This window comes from Cebidichthys violaceus, unplaced genomic scaffold, assembly GCF_023349555.1.
Source record: "Cebidichthys violaceus isolate CVI_PGR_0920_01 unplaced genomic scaffold, fCebVio1.0.p SCAF_17, whole genome shotgun sequence".
NCBI lineage: Eukaryota > Metazoa > Chordata > Actinopteri > Perciformes > Stichaeidae > Cebidichthys > Cebidichthys violaceus.
In genome coordinates, this window is record NW_027176340.1 from 5,493,183 (window position 1) to 5,505,180 (window position 11,998).

The window sequence follows — 11,998 nt, forward strand, 5'->3', positions numbered from 1 at the left end:
TGTTCCCTGGTAATTTACTGGGGCCAGACTTACACAATAACTGCTGGGCTTCTGAAATGAAAGGAAGACAAGAGAAAGAGGACATCTGATTGCTGGAGAGCCACCAAACACACACACACACACACACACACACACACACACACACACACACACACACACACACACACACACACACACACACACACAGGAGCCATGCCTGTGAAGCGTTTCAGTCTTATTTGGATAACCTTCACAAATGAAAGACCACAGACACAGACAGTCCAAGCTACACTGTGAAATTGGTTGCTCCAGAAAATCAAGTCACGCCTTACAGTATGACAGTAAATTTGATGTCACCTGTTTGGATGTGCATTTAGTTTTCTTGAAATATAATGTCATTATGAATATCATAATGTGGCAGGCTAGTGAGCCGGGTCACCATGTAGCGATAATATTTCAGTATGATGTTTGGGTTGTTGAAGTTTATTATTATTATTATTAATAATAACAATGAAAAGTAATTAATATGTATATATTATTTTTATTTTGTCCTATTTTGACTCAAAGGGGCTGATCTCTGACATCAATTGACCAACTTCACCTACATTTGTGCACGTAAACATGCATGCATTGCCTAATGTGCTTAATGATTTATGTAACACCTCTGCACTACAAATGACCTCAGAATATGGGCAGCCGTCCAGATTTGAGCTAAGCAAGCTATAATTCATCCAGCCAGCAAAGCAAGGAAGCTATTTGAGAACAATAATAACCCCGACCCCCAAAATGACCCCTTTCCAAACGAATGGTCACAGTCGACACAAACACCTTGATTCACGGTAGGTTGTAAGGAGGAGGCAGTAGCGCCACCCAACAGATCGCTTCAACAAACATGGTGAGCAACATTTACAAACGGGGTACTCCCAACATCAGTTTTCAATCCCTATGTGTTTGAATTTTGTACGTAAGAATAATAACTATAAAAAAAAACTAAAAAATAATAAACTCAGTGATATTTTATCATGTTGCTACATTATACCTGTGTTAAGGTGAATATGATATGCAGGATTTTTTATGAACTTGGGATCTATTCCATGTGAAACACATGTATGCTTACTTTAATAAGGAACTGACTTCTTTTGGAAAATGTATTGTTTTCTATTGGAAGTAGAATTATGTCTCATTTATTTCTCACTGACTAACAAATGCTGACGTTGCATTTCCATATATAAAACACTGCATCTGTAGGCACAAAAGCAACAAATTATGATGATTGCAATATTAATATTGCAATCATCTTATTGCGGCAAATCATATTATGGCAAATCATCAAATAATCAAAATACAAATGGCATATAAAGCAAACATAAAGTCTTTTGATTCCTTCATTCTGTCTTTTGTGTTAATGTAAGAGGGCTTGCATGAGCACAAATTAGTGTTTGTATGAATCTATCTGTGGTGGAAGGGGGGAGGGGATCATGAGAGTGCAGCGTGGCTATGCACAGAGATTGGACACCTTATTTGTGAATGCCTTTATTGGAAATATAATTTGTATTTTTTTATATAAATTTGACTATTTTCATTTAGTGCACTTGACCATGACTAATGGCCCAATTAGTTCACTAGCTTGTTGGTCGGGAAAATGCAATCTTACACACACATTACTTAACTTCTTCATGCATTATAAGCAAAATGTTCCCCATCTCTACACATTTCAAAGAGTGTAGATGAAACCACTTAACCTATCCTAAAAATCAAGGAATGAAACATGTTGTTGTAGTTAGACTTTTCTAACCTTGCCTGTGACTCATGTACAATGAAAATGTCTTTCAATGTGTCTGGATTACATCAGTTTCAATTGAGTTGAGCTGCACAAAATAGCCTGCGCCATTCATCTCCGCGTGAGAAATAAGCTATAGGTCATTACGCAGCTGCACCTTCTCACTGTGCTTTTCCTAATAGGAACATAGGACGAAACGGTTCAGAATCCCCCTGCTCCGGTTGTCATGGAACGTCTCGCAATGTCTCCACAGCCCACGGCTTACTTCCCTCTCTCTCTGTCTGTCTTGATCACTCTGACTTTCTCTCTCCCTGCCTTCCTTTTCCCTTTTGCTCTTTTCTCTCCCTCGCCTTGGCTGAGACAAATAGGAGGTATTTATCTCTGATGTGAGAACATAATGTCTCCTGCTCAGTAGAAACTACATTTGTCAGTGCCACAGTGCTTTCTGCTCTGGGTGATTGTGCGCCATTGTCTTGCCGAGCGATATTCCTGCGGCAGACAAGGAAGCGAGGTCGGCGGGAGAGGGGGAATTTTGTGCCATGTGGAAATGAAAAGAATGTGATGTTCTAGTATGTTGTCACGTGCAGTGGCCTGTATGATTAATTGTGCTATTAGCAGATGCAACCAGTTCCATGCTATTTGGATCATGCTGATCCGTAACGTCTTCAGTTTAGTTTTTCTGATTGGTAGGTTAAACACTTTGATAACACTTTCAATGACGGCAATGTCCAAAAGGCATTATAAACATGCATTACATTACATTAGCATTACATTCAGCTGCCACTTCTGTTTCGTTTTCCAAAATATTTAAAAATGTTTGATATGATCTGTATACTGTAGTCTTTTGCCACACAGACGGTACTGCAATGTTCCTGTTTGAGGTGTTGAAGATCTTGAAAGTCATTGGAATGCATGTAGATGCCATGTTGAGCATACCTAGCCTCCGTGGTTAATTTGGAGACATAGCACCGTCACAAACTGCCTATTCCCCCTATGAACTTTGAAAAGTCACTCTTGAAATATGATTTCTGTATTCCGTATTCTAAAAATAGCACCCTCAGTGGGTTTCTTGTAAGGCTGCAGTAAAGTGCTCTCTTTGTAATCAGGGCTCAGTTGATGGGCTCGCCTCACTGATGACGAGGCTCGTGAAAGCGCCCAGTGGGGAATAAACTGCTCACCTGCTTTGAGTTGTTCACTCCGTCGTCACACAGCCATCCTACTCCCTACAACCCACAATCAGTTTCACCCTGTAAAAAAAAAATATCTCTAGATAGTAAACAAGTGCACATTGTATGCCTTATGTGAGCACAGGAGGACCCTTCAATGAGCTCCATAAATCCAGCCTGAACTATATATCGCACTCAGATCTGGTGTAAAGTCAGGAGTGTCAGAACAAAAAAGGTAAGAGGTGCCCACCTGTTCACATAAAACTACATATTAGGGTTAGAAAAGATAACCTGTGATAACATTTCACACAGACTCTGCCCTGATTGACCTGATAGTTTACAAAAAAACAAACCACTAACACCTCACCACGGCTGACGACCAGTTGTAGGCTGATCACTGGGGGACTTACCCTTGTTGCGTTGTACAACCCACTCAAGCTATATGTGAACCGCCACCACAATCGTCTCATGTGAAGGAGTAATGGCGGAAACACTCTGTAAACAGCTAACACCCGAAACATGATGGACGGCTCCACCTCTTGAACTAGGTGGACTTTTAGGGCTCTGATAGATGGGGGCATAATTAGGCAATACGAAGCTTGGAAGTAAGGTTTGTCTGGGAAAAAAACACTCCAGGGGAGAGAAAGTCTCCCAGACATTAATGCATTTATTATAACGTTGGTTCATTAAAAGTTGCTTAGTTTCACCAAAACTGTGGTTCTGATTTTGGATTATTTGATGTGGAAATTATTTAGTCAAATTTGCAAGCATTTGTCTGATTAGAGATTAGGCCTCTCTTTAAAAAAAATGTATTGCTAGAAGTTGATTAACCCTCTTGCAAGTACAAATTAGACAACAAATTAAAATGTCTTTTTTTCTTTTGGTGTTGTTATACAGTATAATGTCTTTCCACTTATGCACAACATGCTGTGACCCCTGGAAGCAAATATTTAGACATGTAGATGTGAACCAAAGTGCATTCGGGCTGTGAAGCATCTCTTTGTGTCCAGAGCTCGCTACCTTCCCAAGCCTCCCAGTCATTCAAATGGTAAACTAGCAGAACCAACTCTTAATTCATTGGGCAGCATTAACAGTCCAGTCCAGCTCTCAGCACTCCAGCCTGACTCACTGTTTCCCACTACTTTCTCCAAACAGAGAAAAGGAAAGCATTTACCATGAGAAAAGAGACAGGGAGGACAGTTAGAGAGCTGGATGTGGCACGCTTAATCTGTAATCTGTCTCTGCCATTTTTCTTCCAAGCATGTCCTATTCAGTTTTTTTGTTGTTGTGTCCGTCTTGTGTTCTTCTCAGTTGCTCTCCCACCAGTAACCACAGTACTCAGCCTTACTTAAAGGTAGCACAAGTAAGAAAGTAGGAAAATAATATTTTAACCATGTTAAAAAAACAAAACAACTAAATGTCCTTGTTGGCCTGATACGGCATGTCAAGTCATAAAACTCGATTTGAATCCATTTTTCCCTCGATCACAATATTTGGTACACATTATTGTTGTCCATGTCTGCAAACCATGTCTGCAAAGATAGTTATAACAAAAAAAGAATCAATTCACCTTACATTCACTATAAACCAGTTGAAATCTGGCCCTTATGTATATCATTTGGTTTTGTTTACTACATGTAGGTGTGGTCTCTCTAATATTCTGTATCTGCTTTCCTCAAAAAAGAAAGTATTTTGGCATGCCAGCATGACATTCACATGCAACACATTTTCAAAAAACCAACACATTTTAAGAGAAACGTAATGTTGCCTACTTTACTTTTTGTTTGCTAAAATAGCACTTGACTGGAAAACGTTGCCAGTGAACAAAATCTTTAAAACATATTTGGAAAAAATAATAAGAAGTACATAACATTATTAATAGGAGACAGGAACGTTATCTGTCTTCTATGATCAAGCTCCTCTCAAAACAAGAAACAACAAGACAAAAACTTTATTCAGACTTCTTTTCAAGTCACTTTATCTCTATTATAAATGTGTACAAGAACTACAATAAGTGCTAAAGTACGTCCCACGATTTCATGAAGGGTTGGGGGTCTTAAAGAACATCTGTCTACAAACATAAAGTGACTGCAGGAGATGTGCGTCTGGCATTCAACACCATGTTGAGTGGTGAAGCCCATGTTAATCTCCAACTGCCTCTCGAACATCCACCTAATTACATCTGATTTCTCTCAGCATGCCCCTCGGCAATGTTAGAATTGAAGCATAAAGCAAAGACAAGTGCATGTTCTGCTCCGGTGGCTCAGGTTATGTGGAATGGGAGAGAGAGAAAGAAGGAGCAGCAGGATGGGAGAGTCTCCATGCAATCACTCAGTCATCTGCACTTGATTTGCATAGTAACTGTAGCCTTTAGAAACCCATATAAATATCCCTTGCCTGCCACTTCCTGCCAAATTCTGCACACTAGCCTGAATTTGAATGATAATGGCTATGATGAGGAAAAAGTATCCAGTTGGATTATTCTGGCTCCCGAGGGTTTATCTTATTAAAATTCTCTTTATGAGATCATGATTTTTGGAATCTTGATATAAGTTCATTTATGAGAAAAATTTATTCATCAGTCAACTTTTTTTTTTTGGTGAGATGACAACAGAAATCAATTTCCGAGTAGAAATCTGCTGCATTACAGTGGGTGTGTAGTTGGTCAGGTCATGTGTTTGGATTTGTGATATAACTCTTTTTTTCTGTCTGTATTATATAGACTGTTACACGCACCAAGAGTTTGATAATACTGAGTGATGGGCTTGCATCTGAACTGTCATAGAAGTAATTATACTGTAAATAACGTTTGTCCGTGTATGTATGTGTGTTTGAGTGTGTCAGGGGGCTTGACAGCCGAGGGCAGGCAGGCATGACATCAGATTTCTTCCTCTCTGCATAAGTAGCATTAGGGAGAGAGAGAGAGAGAGAGAGAGAGAGAGAGAGAGAGAGAGAGAGAGAGAGAGAGAGAGAGAGAGAGAGAGAGACAGAGAAAGAGAGAGAGAGAGAGAGAAATCGTGGGGGGCTGCTGACATATGATGCATCCTTGGTTGGATGTTGTTCTGTTGAGCAATGAATCGTTGCACCGTAGAGGACATTTAGTCAAGGATACAGTTTTTTAGCATCTCTGTTTTTTTCCCCTAATATGGGTTTTGTATATGAGGACACACACTCACTTAAAAGGCTGTGGGGTGGGGCCCCTGAATTGCTGTGTCTCGATTTCAGTGGAATATATTAATTGGGGGATTGGCTCAAATATTGTAGTCATGAGACTTGCTGCCCACCTGTTGCTGGCTTCCTTATGAAAATGCAGAGAACATGAGGGGTGACTTTTCGTACGATATCTTACAAACTGTTGTATGAGGATACATTGACTGTATATGTAGCGTTCATCAGTCGGTTGTTCTTTTGTCCAGACTGAATGGATGAATATGATGGATTGTCCTGAGATGTGTTATAGTCACTCATGATGCTCAGAGGACGATTCCTATTGACTTTGGCCGTCCCCTAGGTTTTCATCTAGAACCAAAACTTTTCAAGTGAAATATCTCAATATTTACTTAATTAATTGGCACATTTTGCACGGACACTTAATGAATCGTAATGACTCTTGTGATCTCTTAACTTTTCATCTACATCCTAATTTGTACAACTTTGGTTAATGACCAAATACCTGCAAAAAATGATGGCATTCCCATCATCTACAAGGGTCCTTTGTGTTTAATGCTAATTATCAAATATTAGCATGCAGCTAAATGGTGAACGTGTGAAGATTCAACATACTAAACTGTTAGCATGCTGATGTTAGCATTTGGCTCAAAGCAACGCTGTGTCAAAGTATAGCCTCAAATTTGGGAATATCATAGCTATGGAGCTGATTGGCTTATGCTTGAATAGAACTGCTTCATTAGACAAGCTGTCCAGTAACATCAGAAAGCCACCGTGGTGCAGAGGCTCTGTGAAACTTCACAAATACCATGTAATATCATATAAATATTACAATATGTTCCAGCCCTTGTATCTTGCTGTGAGGTGGTGCTGTGACCTTTCACGAAACCAAACACATGTGACTCACTTGTGGTGGAAGACAGTGTTCCCACCGTGACGACTGTGGCTCAATCTCAAACAAGTAGCTTTCACATTCATGGTACTGAACTCATTTCTCTTTTTTTTTTTTGTTTTCCCCTTCCACCATAAACAGACATACTTTCCATGAAATTTGAGCCTCTTTGTCGGTTGTGTGGATATTACTCTTCAGAAAATGGTGTCAAGTACATGATGTTTCTTGAGAGACACAAGCCCATTAATAACCTGGCTAAGTTAGAGAGCACTGGGCTGATGAGGTGATGGCTCTTGACAGAGAACACTAATTAAACCTTCTTCAATAGTGCGATAAGGTTTTCAGGCTCAGTGAAAACCTCCTGTTTCTGCTCATCATGTGGTTTTAGCACAGGCTGTCCTACCACATTATCTCAAAAACACTGTTTTTCTAGACTAAAGGGTCACTGAGCACTGTCAAGGTGTTGTGAAATAAAAAAAAACATGAATAGAAACACAAATAAATAAGCTATATAAGAAGAACAAACATTTATTAATTGTTTGCCCAACGTTCCACGTGTGTTTCCTGGAATTGTGCATGGTCTTGTTCCATTTAGTTTTCTCTGCTTCAATGTAGAAGAGGATGCCTCACCTCTTCCAAGCCTTGAGATGCATCGCAGCGCCAGCACTCCTGCTACATTTGGTGATAAATGTGGCGTGGCAAAATACCTTAGAAACTGGAAGGGATAGGATGGGTTCATTGGTTGAGGTTCTGGCATGGCAATCACTCACACTACCTAAGAGAAGAGAAGAGAGAAAAATATGTGGGGAAGAGGCAGAGCCTAAGAAAGCAAAGACAATGAGCGTTGAGCTCTGTTTGGGGCTCTTTACTCTTTTGTGCCAGGAGAAAGGAGCTGTTTCCAGCTGGAAGTCACGCTCCCTGTTCTGTCACACAAGCCTCTTCTGTCTCCATTCATCACTAAAACACAGAGAGGGTCTGAGGAACACATTTGGTTCGAGCCCTAAACGGCTGCGTACCTGCACATGATACAAAACGATTATAGTTGCTGCAGTTTACACCAATACACGTAACTGTCACCCTGGTGTTGCTTTTCTTGATCCCAATTTTTACTTCCTTTTTGTTTCAGCAACAATTTTCTCCACAATTTGACCACAGATGGTAGAAGGACAGTCAGATCCCGGGTTGTAACAGGACTGCCTCGAGGCTCTTTATCTTCACCTTTGATAAGGACAAAGCCTTGTGTTGGTTGAGCAGTGTGGGGTACTTTTGGCCTTTTACTGGTTCAGTGTGCGACCTGTGTTGTTACACAGACATTACTGTGTCTTCCTGCGCTGTGCAGTCAGACCAGCAGCATAGAATGTCACCATCTGTTTAATTATTAGCCTGAGTGGTGGTGTGCGACGGCCGCTGACCATTCCGGGATGTTTGTATCATAGTGACTGGTTCCACATCCTAGGTTGTAAAGCTGCTGTTATATAAAAGGTAGGCTACTGTAGGCAATGGGTAGGTTGGTCCTGATTAAACGCACGGTGTGTCATTTCTGCAGTTAGGGATCTCTCAATCAAAACAATAACTAAAGGACTTTGATGATGATGGGAAGTAGTCGGGAACGATGAGAGTCGTTGATGAGAGGTAGTTGATACGACTCAGGCAGAAATCACATTCGTGGATAAGATAATGTATTGAAGCACACATTTATTTAATTCTAATGAAATAGCCCCATGTGACGTTAGCTAACATAACGTTGACATTAAGATGACTCAACTACCCATACAGCTACTGTAGCTAACATAGAGTGACTCACTGTTGCACCCTTAAAATGAACTGTCCAAAAACACGTCCATCTTCGTTTTGCAACTTTTATTAACAGATCTCACGGTTAAGCAGAAGCACATTCTTGCCTTCAGCCTACATACAGCAACGTTCTCAAAAAAAACTCTTTCTTAAAGCGACAGCGCTCTCTTCTAAAGGGTCAGTACAACAACTTTCTTCCCCTCACAGTTAGCAAGCATACAGTTAGGTAATGTTTTTAACAAATTAAGTAGTACAAATATCAATGAACTTAAACACGTATTTCAAGCAAATGATTTTACATAGACACATTGATATTAAATCAGCAAGACATATTAAATGACATGTTTCAGTGTGCTACGTCACCAACTTCCTTCCTCACTCTCTGACGGATCAGCTTGTGTTTCCCATGTTTCTCCGGAAGTTAGGGCAACAAGAAGGGGTAAAGGTGATATGAAGCCATCAACACCATTGACTATGTTTACATGCACACTAATATTACTATTATTCTGAATATGACAATATTCTCAATTTCAAATGGGTCATGTGAACAGCTTATTCCTTTTGGATGTTCCGAATGGAGGATTTTCTGATAAAGAAATGCGGGATATGCCGATAATATTCAGGTTTTTGGAGCATTCTTTGGACATGTATACATCGCATTCGGAATATGTGTCTCAATGGGGGCTTTTACGACAGTTTGCGACACACTGCCTCTTGCATGTTTACGTCTAGCTCTCTGTGTGTTGTAGATTAGTTATACACAAACCAACTACCAACAGTTTGCAGGGATGCAGGCCCATAAGAAAAACCCACAAATCTGGTCGGAAGGAGATGCAAAAGGAAATGCATAACCTTCGATTCATCTTTTCATCTTACCTTGCCTTCGGCAGAGAATGTAGTCCTGAGTCTAATGTCCAATAACTGTAGTCATTTTTGCATATATGCAAAAGTATATAAATTTATAATAATAAGTCATACTTTTTTAAATGTTAAATGCATAGAGAGCAGTTTGCTAGATATAAAAAAAAATCACAAACTGATTAAGGTTCCAGTCTCCCATCAGACATAACTGGTATTTATATAGAATAGTATTTCTAGTATTTTTGTAGAATTGACATTAAAGGGGAGGGATGTTCAGGTCGCGGCAGTGCTGAGGGCCTTTGACCACAGTGAGGCTGCGCTATAGTATGGCACCACAAGATAATCCAAAACATCTATTGATTTTAATTAAGTCTGTACTGTGTGAGGGAGGGAACGGAGGTTAAATGTACGTCTTTGAAGCGATATTCTCTGTCACACTGTACACCAATGTATTGGAGCGACAGCAATGATGGTTTGTACTCCAGTGATGAAGAAGTTCTGTATCACTTGGAAGCCATTTCAGATGGGACAAATATGCGTCACTACCCTGTGTTGTGTGTGTGTGTGTGTGTGTGTGTGTGTGTGTGTGTGTGTGTGTGTGTGTGTGGTTCAGGCAGGGCTTGGCAGGGTATGCCGTGCAGGCAATTAAAACTTCTCATTAATGCTTTGTTTGACAACACTCAAGCTAATCCCATCATATGGCAGGCAGTGATAAGGGCACTTTCTTTTCTCTGTGCCTGTCTGTCTGTCAGTCTGCTGGGAGCAGATATGCTATCAGTAGCCTGTTGTAAAGGTGAACAGAGGGAAAGCATGAGGGCTCAGTAATATTCGGATTCAGCTTTGGTCAGAGGGAGAATAAGGGATCCTAGTTGAAGGAAAGGCGTGGCAGTGTACACCAGATAGCTTCTGAAAGTTTAGGTTCTGTGTAAAAGCTGCAGACGTTTAAAGAAAATCCGTAAAAGGAAATGACAAAATCCGTTGCGTTGTTTGTCCATGCCCTCTAGAATGACACATGGAAGTGTTTTCTGATCTGACGCCCTTATCAGCAGGACAACGTCATGTGTCTGTCCCTTCAAAAAAAAACGAGACAAATCCCTGTTAAAAAACAAATTGTTTTATGACATGACATGGGTTAGGTTTGGGCATAAAACCCATTTGACTAGGTTAAGGGAAAGATTGTGATGTGGTTAATGTAACTATTTTGTTAATGTTAAAATACTACTTCATCAAGGTCATGCTTAAAAAAAAATATGTTGACTCTCTGTTGAAAAATGGGAAACAAACAGGGATCTCCCTTGTTAAAATCTGATCCATGAAGTGCTTTAATTAAACATGATCTGTAAAAACTTAAACATTTACTCTATATACTGGCTGAGGCAGATTATTATTATTTTATTTTTTATGTTTTTGTTTTTTTATAAGCAAAGGATTTGTTGGCGTGTTGGCTATCTGAGTTCCCCCCCAAAAAAACTTCCATTAATATACCCATCAAATATGCTGTCTCCTATTGCAACGTCCATTGCGTAACCTCACTGCATCATCACATGAAACAACTGTGGAAAACTACAGCCTTGAAGCTATAAGACGAGCAAACAGAATATTTTTTTTTCCTCTCTCCTTTTCATGCCCCATCGTGCTGCGCATGTCAGCGCCCACTGATTGTGATGCGGTTGGAGAGTGTGCATGCAACTGGGAGCCTTGGCCAAGCTGGCAGGGGAGGAAACCGGATTACCATATCCACAGTGTGTGTGTTGTTGGGGCCCTCGAGCTGACTTCTGAGCTGCTACTACCTCTGCTAGACTGGAGCTGTCAGAGCTGCTCCGCTCATGTCTGTGTCATCACCACAACTGACACTTCTAGTGCCGGCGCATGCTCAGATGAGCAGACACAGACTTATATATATATATAAATGCATACTCACAAGGACACGCTGAATCACACGCATGCATGCACACAGACTCACACATGCTCAAAAACACAGTGTCATCACCGCTAAAGTACGACTGAGGATGTGTCTGACCAGGTACAAAATCACCTTCTCTCTGTTTCTAAATTTGTCTCTCGCTCTCTCACACACACACACACACACACACACACACACACACACACACACAAGCACAAACGTACACACGTACCATTCAATAACTTGCACCAGTGCTTTTCAATGCTTATGAATAACTAATTCTCAAAACTAAGAGATTATTGGATACAAAGACACACCAAAGACATGGATCTGAGCAAACACACCACAGTATTTTGTGGCAACAAACAGGCATGGTATTACTGGTTTAAGGAGGACACCCAAATATGGCAATAAACTATTTGTATTCATATTATTTGCTGAACGTCGTAGTATTT